The sequence below is a fragment of the Eutrigla gurnardus genome (assembly GCF_963514095.1).
Source record: "Eutrigla gurnardus genome assembly, chromosome: 2".
Taxonomy (NCBI): Eukaryota; Metazoa; Chordata; class Actinopteri; order Perciformes; family Triglidae; genus Eutrigla; species Eutrigla gurnardus.
This window is the reverse complement of record NC_139916.1, coordinates 16,145,168-16,159,027: the sequence shown is the minus strand read 5'-3', so window position 1 is coordinate 16,159,027 and position 13,860 is coordinate 16,145,168. Positions and strand designations below refer to the sequence as shown.

The 13,860-nt window shown below is 42.6% G+C and overlaps 1 protein-coding gene across 2 annotated transcripts in view; it reads right to left on the bottom strand.

The window, feature by feature from the left end:
• Positions 1-8,075, bottom strand: part of LOC311027918 (vitamin D3 receptor B) — a 29,659-nt gene extending 21,584 nt beyond the window's left edge. For both annotated transcript variants that reach the window (XR_014598653.1, XM_084032139.1), the window contains exons 1-2: positions 7,575-8,075; positions 7,204-7,278 (exon numbers count right to left, since the gene is read on the bottom strand). The gene's annotated coding sequence lies outside the window, so the exon portion shown is untranslated. The remainder of the gene's footprint in view (positions 1-7,203; positions 7,279-7,574) is intronic.
• Positions 8,076-13,860: the final 5,785 nt, after the last annotated feature.

Genomic DNA, 13,860 nt, shown 5'->3' with positions numbered 1-13,860 from the left:
CTATTAATTGTGACTGTGTCAAAAAGCTTGACAGCTACATAAATGGACAAGGAAGTTAAAACATAGACGACCGAAGTCTGTGAATGGCAGTGAAAGTTGCATATATACCATGTGAAGTGGAGAGCTACTGGGGGTAATTAGAAACCTCATCTAAGGGACATGATTGTTATGAGTAGAAATAAGCATAAATCAGCTGAAGAAGGCAAATCTCTTGAACATGAGTAACTTATAGACACGCATTATGACAGCTATATTAGTTTATGTAAGATCTCTTACGTTATCTTGGGTGTTTATTGAATGTAACCTCTCCCTGAAACCTGTGGTAAGTGTACACAAGTGATGCCATAGCTTCGTACTCCGTTAAACCACTACATGCTAAGTAATAAATACAAAAATGCAACGTTATCATAGTATTGAATTTTGTTTACACTCCCCAGTTCTGCAGCGGCTCAGTTTCCTCTGGATTCTGGGATTTCCTCACTATGTTATTGACCGTGTCACATGGCAGGAATGTTTTCACTCTGCTTATGTGTCCATTACGCCTGACTACACACATAGTTCAGATGAGCCCTCATCTATTGCCCTCTGGATGGCCATTTGCAGTCGGAGAGAAAAAGTGCCAGCCCACATGAGAGAGCAGTGACAGTAGTGTAGGAGGAGAGAGGGATGCACCGGAGAAGCCGGTCAGAGTGAAAACATATAGATATATAAACATAGATACAGTGAGTAGGGCAGGGGTGACCATTTTGACATAACGACTTTCTGTGTCAGAAGCCATAGCCTCGCCAGCAGCTGTTCCAGATGTGAGAGAGAAAAATTATGCAAAGCAGGCACTCAACATTGGCTCAGAGAGAAGGAATCAACAGAAACAGCCTGATTTTGTTATCTAAGATGAGTAAAAATACAATGTCATAACCTCCTTCAATTACTTGCTAAATATAAATAAATGTCTCATCACTGACTGCTTCTCATCTTGTGAAGTATCGGGGGGAGGAAAGCTATTTGCTATTCTTGTAGGAGTCACATTTTTAGCATGATTTATCTCCGTTAGTGTGGTTTACTGCTTATTTAAAAATAAAAACCTGAAGTTTGTGTGTGTGCACACTTCTCCATGTCAAAATCTGTTGGAAGGCCAACTAAATTTTATGTATGATAAAGACTTGTATTGATATACAGTGCGTTCAGGCCCCTTCACTTTTTCCACTTTTTGTTATGTTGCAGCCTTATGCTAAAATTGTTTTTTCCCCTCTCATCAATCTACACTCAATACACTATGAAGCGGAAACTTTTGCAAATCTACTAAAAAGGAAAAACTGAAATATCACATTGACACAAGCAAATCCGGTTGATTGGACATGATTGCAAAAGGCCAACAACCTTATGGTCACTCGTTCCAGAGATCTCGTGGAGAAACTCCCGGAAGGACAACGATCCTTCTCCACCGATCAGGGCTTTATGGCAGAGTGGCCAGATGGAAGCCTATCCTCAGTGAAAGACAAATGAAAGAGTTTGCAACAAAAAAAAAGCACTGTGAGGTACCAGATTCTCTGGTCTGATGACACCATGATTGAACTGTTTGACTTCAATACTAAGCATCATGTCTGGAGGAAACCAGGCACCGCTTATCACCTGCCCAATACCATCCCCACGGTCAGTGATGCCAGTAATCTAACTTGGTTACTTTTAAAATCAAGTAATCTGTAAAGTGACTAAGTTTCTTTGTAGAGCAGTAATCGGATTACTTTTTCAAAAGGAACAGTGGCAACACTGCCCGCGGTGAAGCATGGTGGTGGCAACATCGTGCTTTGGGGGCGTTTCTCAGCGGCAGGAATTGGATGACTGGTCAGAGTTGAGGAAAAGCTGAACGGAGCAAAGTACAGAGATATCCTTAATAAAAACCTGGTCCAGAATGCTCAGGACCACAGACTGGGCCCAAGGTTTACCTTCCAACAGGACAATGACCCTAAGCACACAGCCATGACAACACGGGAGGACTTAGGGACAACTCTGTGAATGCCCTTGCGTGGCCCAGCCAGAGCCCTGACTTGAACTTGATCGAACATTTCTGGAGAGACCTGAAAATGGCCGTCCACAGACGGTCCCCATCCAGAGGTTCGGCAGAGAAGAATGGCAGAAAATCCCCAAATCCCGGTGTGCAAAGCTTGTCGTGTAATACTGTCGGACTCAATGCGGTAACCACTGCCTAATGTGCATCAACTAAGTACTGAGTAAAGGGTCTGTAAATTCTGTTTCCGTTTTGTCTTCATGGTGTATTGTGTAGTAGATTGATGAGGGTGAGGGTGGGGGATTAATTCAAACTATTTTAGTGCAGTGTATTTACTCGTCAAATTGTTTTTAACCTTAAGGAGGCCCAGGACAAATCTGATACGCACACATGTCAGAACCACCACACCCCACTGATTGCCAGGCAAATTAGTACAATGAAGACCAGTACAGTTACTCAGTTTTTAGGGTTAATGAGGAATGTTGGATTCATCTGACAATTACTTCCTCAGTTGAACTTTACAATGGCATAAAATAGGAGATAATGAATATTTCCTGGAGCCCAAAACCCAAAGATTGTTAATGACATTGATACAAAACAAAAACATTTCAGATAAATCAAGAGATAAAAATAAGTCGAAATTTGTACTGGTAGCCAGGAGTTTGGGAATCTGAGTGACACAGTGACAGTGGTCGATGAGCAAGAGATGAGGCCTGCTGTAATTATGAGCAGTACCGCAAACTGACTCTAGCTTGTCATTTTAACTGGGTGGTGAAAGCTGCAAAATAAAGACATTACCCTAATTTGGTGGCGTGGAGAGGCTAGGGAGTTTCCTTTTCTTTTTACCCAACAAACTAGCGGAGGGGGAACAAGTGCTACTTAGCATGCAGTGGAGCACTGACTCATCTTTTCCTCTATTGATTTATTCACATCATGGCTGAAATGACACAGATGTGTCCCATAATCCAAGGACTGATGTTAGAACTGGACACAGGCTGGATATAAAGACATGGCACTGTCTGTAGAAGCCTTAATGCTAACCATTTGATAGATCATCAATTCTTAAGATTAATGGTCTCGTGGTCTGGACTAAATTAAGATCAACATGTCTTAAAAAAAACACTGCTTTCATATAGCAGAACATCTTTAAATAACCTGAGCCTTCCTTAGGCAACATAAAAGTCCTGTGATTAAATATTTATTATTGAACACCTGGCCATGTTTTACTCTGGTGGAGTTGAAAGAATATCCCGCCAAAGTTAGCATTAAATGACACATGTGTCACATTTATCAGTGCAAATAGTTTGGCCTATCTGCATCCCAGTGCCCCGAATGGATACGTCTAACTTGCATCTTCTAATTGGTTGACATCAGATGTCAATCAGTGAGAGATTAAGTCTCAACTACAGACGGTGTGAACCTGAGGAACAGAGAGTAGAGATGTGTTACGTGCCATGTGAGAAATAATATCACTTCATGTCGATGATATTGCACATTGAGTGTAGTCCTTAGAATATGGAAATTCATGAATCTTTGTATCACTGCTGCAGTTTGAGCTGCTGTGAGATATCCATACAGGGATATGTGCCAAGTTGGACTATGGCAGGAGTCCAATACCACTCATAAGGTAGCTTATTTCCTTCTGTTCTACTGGCTATTTAATTTCAAGCTGCACCATTGTCAAGTATGTGATTACCAAACAGGAAAGTGGTCATTGGTTTTCTTTGTCAGGTGCCCTGCTACTTAAAAAAAAGACATAAGTGAGACCTCAGCTGTAAAATAACATTTGGACCGCAGCCAAGATGTAAGATTAACTTTCATCAAAGTCAATATTAAGTGATTATAAACCCCACTTTCCACCAACACCCACCATTGAGCAAAACTAATTAAGTGGTGCCATTAGTGCCTGGGCGTTGAAATGAAATGTGATTGAGGACAGCGCAAGATATAACAAAGTGGTTGAAGAGGAGGATCCAGACAGCATTTCAAGGAGGGATCATTTTAACTGCACACAGACATGCTGAAGAGAAATGGGAAAGCGGGAAATAAAAAACCTCTGGCATCACGTCCCAAGAATGTTAGCAATGAGTTTACAGACCACATCCCAACACATAAGAGTCAGAGTCGGAATCACATCCAGACCTATAACAGCACGGGAGGAAAGAGAAGGATCGCTGTGGAACGCCTGAGTGGGAGAAGGAGGCCCTGTCTGACAGTCCAATGAGCATCCTCCGTCTACATCACATGACGCAATCCCACAAATGGTTCTGAAATTGTTCCATGCTGCCAAAAGTCTCTCTTAAAGGAAAAAGAGAGGGGGGGGAGGGAGGTGGAGAGAGAGAGAGCGAGAGAAAGAGAGAGAGAAAGAGAGAGAGAAAGCGAGAGAAAGAGAGAGAGAGAAAGCGAGAGAGAGAGAGAGAGAGAGAGAGAGAGAGAGAGATTGTGGAGAAGGTTGGAGGGAGAAGGAAGAAAACATAAGGCGATGTGTTTTACTGCATACCTCTGGCTGGGTCACTATGAGTACAGAAGAGACATAAAACAAATCCGATCTGGAATGACCCGGGCTGCAAAAGAGAGCTGGGCTACGATGGAAATACACGGGCTTGTGATTCACACAGAAATACATATAGGCCCACAATAGTGGCACATTTTAATGAAGAGGAAGGTGAGAGCTGGTGTAACATTAAAAGAAAACGTGATCATGATGTGACAGAAGAAGTTTAATTCACCTATGCTTGGTGTTCAGAAATTGGCAAAGAAAGAGGCAAAACGTGGGGAGAACAGATAGGGGAAAGAAAACAATGGACAAATAGAGACAATGTGGACCGAACAACAACAAAGTAGACAAACCGAGTCTGTTATGCAGCTAAACAACTGGTTGAGCAGACTAGTCCAGTCCTGTCCCTTCTCCCCCCCCCACCACCACCTCACTCTCTCTCCCCTCCGCAGCCTCCACAGGTCTATCTCATGCGCTTTTCCTACGATCACAGGGAGCATGTTACAGCAGCCATAATAGCACATGACAAGGTGACCTGTGCCCCACACAGGATGGGCTAAGCTAGAGTGGAAGGGGTGGGGGGGTCACATGTCTCGTGTCCAAACCTATGGTCTCTGCATAACTCCCCCCCTTGCCCAGGCCCCAGTGCTGGCCTGCAGAGGAGAGGCAGTGACGGCAGCCTGCCCCCTTATGCTGGGCCCCTTGCTGGACTCTAGAGAGGGGAAAGAGACGAGGCAGGGAGAGGCCCACGCAAACACACACCAAAAGTCCTGTTCATGTCTATGCCGAATTTGACAGAGAATGCAAATTCTCAAGCACGCAGGGTCGTGCGTGCAGAGAGCCAACTGGACAGAACCGGACAGGCAACCGTCATGTGGGTGAGGTGGGTGCAAGTGCACATAGCCCACAAGTCAAAGTTATATAACGTCCATAAAATGCTGTCTTTCTTTCAGGAAATACTTCTCTTTAAAAAAAAAATGCACATTAAGAAACGACGGACAACTTTTGAAAAAGTGGAGGGAAAAAAAAAAAAACGTACAAAAATTCCATCCATAATGTTACACATTAACATGAATTAAAAAGAAACCTGGACATACATCCACTGCTCTGGACATGATAGAGTGACATATTTTGCTGTCCTGGAAGATATTTTTCTGCCTGGCCTGTGCTCCATACAACAAATATTACACGTGTAATGTGTTTGGCCTAGAAACCATTAACCACAGAAGGTAATTGAGGACCGTAGGGGAACTTAACACTTCATTAGTCTCAAAGGCAACTGAACATATGTGGCAAACAGCACGTATGTACAGGTACATACAAGTGGGTCTTTACAGTTAAGTACAGCGGCCTCTTTCTTTCTATAGGGTTACATGTGAGAGGAAGCAACCAATTACTGTAGTCACGAAGGGGGTGGGGGTGGGGTATTTCACTGTACAGGAGACCTAATGGACTGTACCATCACCACAGCACACGGCTCCATGAACAACCTGCTAAAGCTAAAAGTCAATAAAGACACCAACCGAGCCCATTTTGTGTACTCATTACATGTCTGCACTCAGTTCTACCGACGCATTAATTGAAACGCTAAAGCAAATGTGGTCCCCCATTCTGTACCAGGTAATATAGGTTGTCTTGTAAATTCACACATCATATAAATTCAGAACATATGTGACCGTTGATCTCAAGTACACACAGTTGTTTACAAGAGACGCCGCTTTCATTTTTGCAACACAGAAAACGAAGCAGCTGACATTAAAGCAACATCCTGTCTGCTACTTTTCAAGTTTCACACTCACTGAGTGTAGGTGTGAGAATTATTAAACTGAGGCCACTTAGTTATTGGCAGGAATGCGCACCCCTTGCTTTTAGCTGTATTTGGTCCCTTTCAGATTTCAGACCTTGAAATGTTGAGGAGCAAAGAGAGTATGTATGAGTGCTTAAGTTGTAAAAAATATAAATACATGTAGATATGCATCAAATCATACCAAGCAACTATGTGCGTAGTACGTTTCATAACAAGAGGGCTGATTTCTGCCCTGAGAAGTTCAGATCACTGCAGCTTATCACTTTTTTTATCATGTGTTTACCAACACAATAAAAATGTGAGCTGATATTACACTGTGTTATTAAAGGCAATTAACTACCCTATTAAACATTTTTATGGAGGAATTTTCACCCTGTAGCTACATGATATAATGTTCTCATTTGGACAGAAAACCACTACACCTAAATGGACTGTTGGACTGTTGTGGAATGTTGACAAATTCATTTTGAGTTGTGCAGATTTCACCATGGAGGCCTTGATTTAGGTCACACACGGACAGGTCACATTAAATTAACCAAAGAATTAAAAGTACAGTTTTACAGTACAAGTACAGTTAACAGTTTTAATTTCTATTTGTTCTTCAATATACTAACATTAAGGTCTTATTAGCGATATTGATAACAGCTCATGCATTACTTACTACCTTAATCTTAAGATTATTATTGTGTCAATAGTAAATTGATTTTAAGGTAATGTAGTTGTTACATCACTAGACTGTAGCAATCCTGGGTGCTCCGTCCAAAAAATAATAACTTAAAAACAGCAGAAGTTAGGACATAAATACATGTTAATAGACAGGTTCACAGTGTATCTTTCAATCTACCAATGAACGAGAAACCAGATATGACTTGAAAGCGAAAGAAAATGACTCACCTGAGGTTTTCGCATGCCCTTGTACGAATAGGTAAGACTTGAAACCGTTCTTCAGTTTATCCCAAGTTGTTATTCCTGTTCAATACGAAAGCAAAATGTCGCAAGTCACTAAGTGGGCCTATACCTGACCCGTAGTTGCTCTGTTTACGCAACACTGAATAACTTTCAACAGCGACACGCACGCGCACACACACACACACACATGCAACCATCATATACAGCTGTAAGGCAATTATAAAAAGGCAAACACGTTGGTAAAACGCCATGCCTCAACAGTGCTTATCGTGTTTCTTATGTGCTCCCGAGCAAGAGAAATTGCAATAACTCAAGTCTCGACTTTAGCATTCCTCCTGTGCATGCGAGTTTCATACCTCAGCTCAACTTTTCCCCATCAAGACCGAGTTGCTTTTAATCCTCTTTAGTCGTCGTTTGACGCCGCGTTCATGCTCTTGCAAAGCGTGTCCCCTCCATGTTGACTGTGTGGGTTAGCTTCGAGCTGGGGAGAGAGAGGTGGCCGCGTTGTACTAAACTCAAAAAATGTGAAGATACTTGGGGGAGAAAACGTCAAACTCGTACGCCCTTCCAGACGTTGGCTCACACAGCAGCGCTGGTAGTAGCTAACGTTAGCGTGGCTAGCTGGCTGCTCCTTTAACCCTAAAACGCGGCGCCAAGTTCAGCCAGCTCGTTAACCGTTCCGCAACCGCTCCCGACGAACATCCAACGGAGAAACGGCGGAGGCGCGACCGGGTTTCACTGAAGGGCTAACGTACACGCTAATGAAGAAAACTCACGCACACCTACGGCAGTCGGACGAGAAATACCCCTCCTTCTTCAAGACCCAAATAGATGGCCATTACTTTATGTTATGCACCGCCCCCTCTTCAGGACCTCTACGGGAAAGAGGGATTTCCCCCCAGCCCCTCCGGTAGCCAATCACGTGTGGGCTCGGCGTGTCTCCCGTGTTGTGGTTGGTAACAGTTCGCCACAGCCCGGCTCTGGTTGGTCGGCCGCGCTGCCGATAAAGACGAGAGCCGCCCCTCAAACAGGGGTGTGTCGTGACGTCAGAGGTAACGGAGAGGTAAACAACTTTGACCGCGTGAGGTTTAAAGCAACATCGTTTTGCCTCTAATCTCTGAATCAATGGACACCCTTGTGGGGGATTACCGCGCTAACATTAGATGCAGTAGACAGCGTCGATGTCGTACTTCTCTCTTGCACCGGATTGTCTTTGTTTTGCTGCTACACGCTCAAAGCGCCACATTTTAAATAAGTCATAACACCATCACCATCGATATCACGCGCTTGAAATAATAACTTGAGCAATGTTCGGTCCCTAGTCTTACCTTTTACGCATTTTGCTCCATCATTTCTTTGACACTTCGCAAATGTGTGCAGTGAGGCGTGAGCATCGGAGGGGTGTGTCTACTCTGCAGTACAGTGGTAGGCTGGCGAGGCGATGCCGTTGCATGGCGGTCCTGCCATGGATTTGCTTTGCACTGCATGCGAAATGGCCGAGTGTGGTAAAAAAAAACAAATAGACGATTAAACAACCATGCGATCACAACAGGAAAACACTGCTGTTGTGTTTCATTTCCCAGCGTAAAATCTATATATTTTTTGCAATCACTTATTCATTTAGGTGGCATTTGTGAATTTACGTTTGTGCGCGTCGGGACTCACTACGTGGTGTGTGTGTGTGTGTGTGTGTGTGCGTGTGTGTGTGTGTGTGAGGCCAAAGGAGGGGGTCTGAGTGAAGGTCAGGGGTGTGTCTATAATGTAAACACAGTAAAGGCGACAGATAAGAAGGGGAGAGGGGAAAGAGAGAGGAGGGCCCCATCCGGTCCCATATATCCTCTTCCAACAAATCGTGCTTTACTCTCGCTCCAGCATGAAAACACGAGATAGATCTGGGCAGATTGTGAAGTGGATACATATTATTGTAAATTATTGAAAATATGTTGTGGCATAACAGAAGCTGCCTTTCAGCCAGCAGGCTACACATAAAATTCTGAGGGTTTACAAGGCATAATCATATGTTTTGTGTTATAATACTTTTACAAAAGATGTTTCAAAATAGTCTTCTAAAAATATCTTAATTTGAAATAATAACAGGGCACTCAAGTGCTTCCACAAATAATGAGAATCTACTAAAGCTATACTTTGTTGTTGAAGCACCTTAGACATGCATCAGAAGCTTGTTGACTGTTGATTCATGTAGTAACTAGTAGTAAAATGTGTGGGTGTAAGGTTCATGCTCACGGAGAGTTGATCCTTGTCCTGCGGCTTGGGCACTTTCCAAGTCTGGCACCAACACTGGATCAAGCCGTTCTGCTAACAGGGATTTATTTGGCTCCACAAGACTCATGTCAGACATGTATCCTGGCTCAGCCATTTTGTGTCCTCACATGCTCCGGCCCTTCACAGTAAACTGGCTTGCTGTTTGGAAACCAGGAGCGTGGAAATCGTAAATCAGAAACTCTTGACCTATAAACGAAGGGAATGAGCATTTGTGGCATTGGTGCAGGGATATAGTAACATATTGGCACATGCTTTAAGAACACAGTGGACTTGAGTCAATTCTACCGTGCAAAGGTACAGTACAGAACATTCAACATCCGTTGAACACACATTTGCACATCCAAGCAGTGATAGGGCTGCAGATTTAGAGGATTTATTGTAATGTGGAAGATTGTTCCATTATAGTGCACTGGCATTATTATTCCCACCACAATCAAATTAATTAAAGCAATATTATTATTATTATGATAAAGACTACAATTATCAGAAGTGGCGGACAGAGTGAAATTACACATGACTGCAGGTGTGAGTATCGTGCAAAGTGTTTGAGCATTGTAAAACTAACAGGCAATAAACTATAGCCGGGTAACTGACATCACACGTCACGTCAGTGGAAATAGATTGTCAGGGTACTAAACTATCATGTTGCACAAAAGCAATGCAGCACAAATCAGATTTTACAAGGCTTTTAAGTCAGAGAACAGCTGACATGCACATACACCCACACACACACACACACACACATACATACACACACAGACACAGTGCAGCTTCATCAAGTACAGGCACATTAAGATAAGAAATATAACAGGTAGTTCTTTCATCTCAAACACGAAAATACATGAAAACAACATAAAGAGGTTAACCGATAGTTGATTTTTATACGCTGATATAATAACGATTATTTGGAGCAGTGAAAACATATCCGATTAATCGGCCGACACCTATCAAAAGCTGATAGTGTTGTGTTATATGTTTCAACATTTGTGGGGAGAAATAATCTGAAAACGGGTCAGACATGACTTGTTAGCTTGCTGAAAAATCAGCTGTTCCCTGGACCGCAAAGTTTTAGAAGTGGAAAGTTGCTTTCTGAAAGAAATATCTCAGACATAATTCATAAGACTGCCGTGCATTCATGACTGGCGCACACTGAGTATCATCGTGGAGGTCAAATACAGAACCACAAAGGCAAGACCACAAGGCCAGTCTAACCAGGTGCAGGAAACCCCTCAAAGCACCTGAGAGCATCTCTGGCTAGTTTGTGAAATGATGCTGATCAGCTGGCATATATCCTAGTGACGACCCTCTTTGAACTTTGCTCCACTTTGTAATGCTTCAGTTCATGCTGCATTGCATTTACTTACGTCCGTCATCACGGGATGCCTCGGCCTGCTGGTGGAATCCGACATAGACTCACGTCCCCCGGGCAATCTATATACAGTCTGCAGTTTGCGTACAGAACAACACATCAACTGCTATCAACATCACCCTCACGGTTCTCTCACATTTGGACACAGAGAGCATATATGTAAAAAAAAAAAAAAAAAATACAGTGCAGTCTGCAGTATAATTGTCTTCATGGACTAAATAAAGCACCACCATGTACAAGTGAATCTTGCTTGAAAGGCGGATGAAGATGGACACTTCCTCCACTCATTATCAGCACTGCGGACACCCAAAGACTGCATGCTAAGCTTCTGCCATTACTCTGTGATCACACAGAACTGTGAGGCACAGCACAGCGCATCCCCGCTTTCATCATTTTGAGAGTGACACCACAGCCTCCAGCATCGTCGCTTGCAGAGATTTCATGAAAGAAGAAAGAAAATATGATTATTTCTGGCTTTCAACAATAGCCTGATTTGTGACAACACCATCTAGTAATGTGCAAAATGAGGAAAAACTGTTTCTTATACAACACAACATTTAGAGTACACTTGCTACTTGTAAGGAAATATCTAAGTGATGATTTTATTTCTTTAACTTGTCTTTGTATATCTTTGTAACATTGTATCTGACAGTGACAAGTCTGCACACGACGCTTGGTGAGAGTCCCAAACATGGATCCAGGACAACAAGGTGAAGGAGATAGCTGTGGACTTCAGGAATCGGCAAAGACAAGGAGAAACCCCTCTCATTCTCATCAATAAGCCCTCAGCCGAGACATGTCAGCAGTTTCACGTTCCTCTAGATCAGCAGCTACACTATGTGACATTGACATGTAATTCAGCTTGGCTCCGTAGATCCTCAATACCTTTCTACATGTGTTGACAATAGCTGCTGCATCACCGTGTGGTGTCCTAGCTGCACCACCCTGGACTGTAAAGATGTACAGCAAGTGATGTAAGCACCATCGTTTTTCACAGGCAATAAACGAGCAACACTTCAGGACATTTACCAGTGGAGAGGCTTGAAGAAGACCACACTCATTCTAAGCCACAAACTATGCAGTCTTTTACCTTCTGCAAAAGATTACCAGAGAATTATTCCCAGAACCAACAGGATTAGGTCAGCGTCATCCTCAACGCCACCAGATTGTTTACATTAATAACCATATATCATTGTATTGTTCCTTAGGGGTACAATTATCCATCCATCGTCTACTCTACTGCTTATCCTGTGTTGAGGGTCGCGGGGGGCTGGAGCCTATCCCTGTCATTAGGCGAAGGCACCCTGGACAGGTCACCAGTCTATCACAGGGCCGACATGTAGAGACAAACAACATTCACACTCACATTCACACCTACGGGACATTAAGAGTCATCAATGAACCTATCCCCATCCTGCATGTCTTTGGACTTTGGGAGGAAGCCGGAGAACCCGGAGAGAACCCACGCTTACATGGGGAGAACATGCAAACTCCACACAGAAGGAATCATCCTTGATGTAAGGCTTTATCATTTACAGAAATCAGTGGTGTCAATAAAATGATCACTATGTGTTTCTTGGAAAATGTGGCATTAATAATAAATCAATACAAATTGTTAATGGAACCAAGTAGGTATGGGACTAACCTTTATATTCTAACAATGATAAAATGTGAAGGATGCACATAAATACTTAAGTTGTTTCATGGTTTAGTAGTATTGGATGAGCCCATGAGTTTTTCCTCAAATAAACAGATATCTCTGTCTTGTTTTCAAGGTTTTGTTTTGCTGCAAATAAAGCATGGTTGAAATTCCTTTTCTTGTCTTCTTGTTTAATAATTCCTCAGAAGCAAGCCAAGAGGGGGTGTAATTCTACAGTTCTTAAGCCTCAAAAAGCACAAAAATAACAGGACTTATTGAAAATAGGTATTATAGTTGTTACATGATCCAGCTGAAATGTAGTGATGTAGCGAGACTGGCTGTGATCTTTCATTTAAAGACAGACAAATCTGAAACCTCGTACTATTTTTCTCCAGAGGCTTGCCGGGAGCTGCAACATGGAGCTCTGAATAAACAAGAGGATTACTGTGGTCTATTAAAGTCCCTCTAGTTCCCTCTTCTGGGAGAATGAGGGACAGCATGGCTCATGATCACCAGTTACGATAGGTACTGTAACACCGTATGTGTTACAGTAGGACCTGTTCATGGGATGTAACAACACTATAGTGCTAAATGTTAGTGTTGATTGTTTTTTCCAAAATGGCACAGGAGGAAGTCAGCCATGAATCCCAGTGTACCATGATGACATGTGCTGCTATGCAACTGGTTGAGCCAGTTCCAAGCACACACAAGTGGAGGCCAGCTCAGCAACACAAACACAAATACATAATATGATGTTAATATATTGTACATAAGTGAGGACACCTAACTCATTAGGTTATCGCCAATCAAATGGATTCCAATCAACTAGATAAAGTGTTGTAGTAGAGTCCAGTGGTAGACTTGAAGTGAGAATCTGCATAATAGGCTTAAAAAATATTTGATATCTAGTTAATTATTGTGTGCTTTTGCAGACCTAGTTGGTTGAGTATAAAGCTCAAACCAACAAGCCCAGCTACACCCTTTTAGCCGTGGCCACAAAGCAGCTCCACTGGAGCAGTGTTATTAAAAGAACCTAGCCTGCTTAATTCCTTATCAGATGTAGTCTTTTCCAAAGGTGATAACGTGTTGCTTTCTATACTTGTTGGCTGTTGCTTCCATAAAAAGGACCTGTCACAAGACTTTTGTCAAAATTAAGTTGTGCAGTAGGCCAACGTTTAGTCTGTAAAGTCACACAAATACGACTATCAGACCCTTTTTCTTTAGCTTTAGCAAGTCTACGATCTAAACCTTTATTTTGAAAACAGAGCTTTTATTTTGGGGAGCTGAAATCGGATAAGGAGAAGCTAGGAGCTAGCGAACATTATTGAGAGTAATTGACGTGACCCTGAAA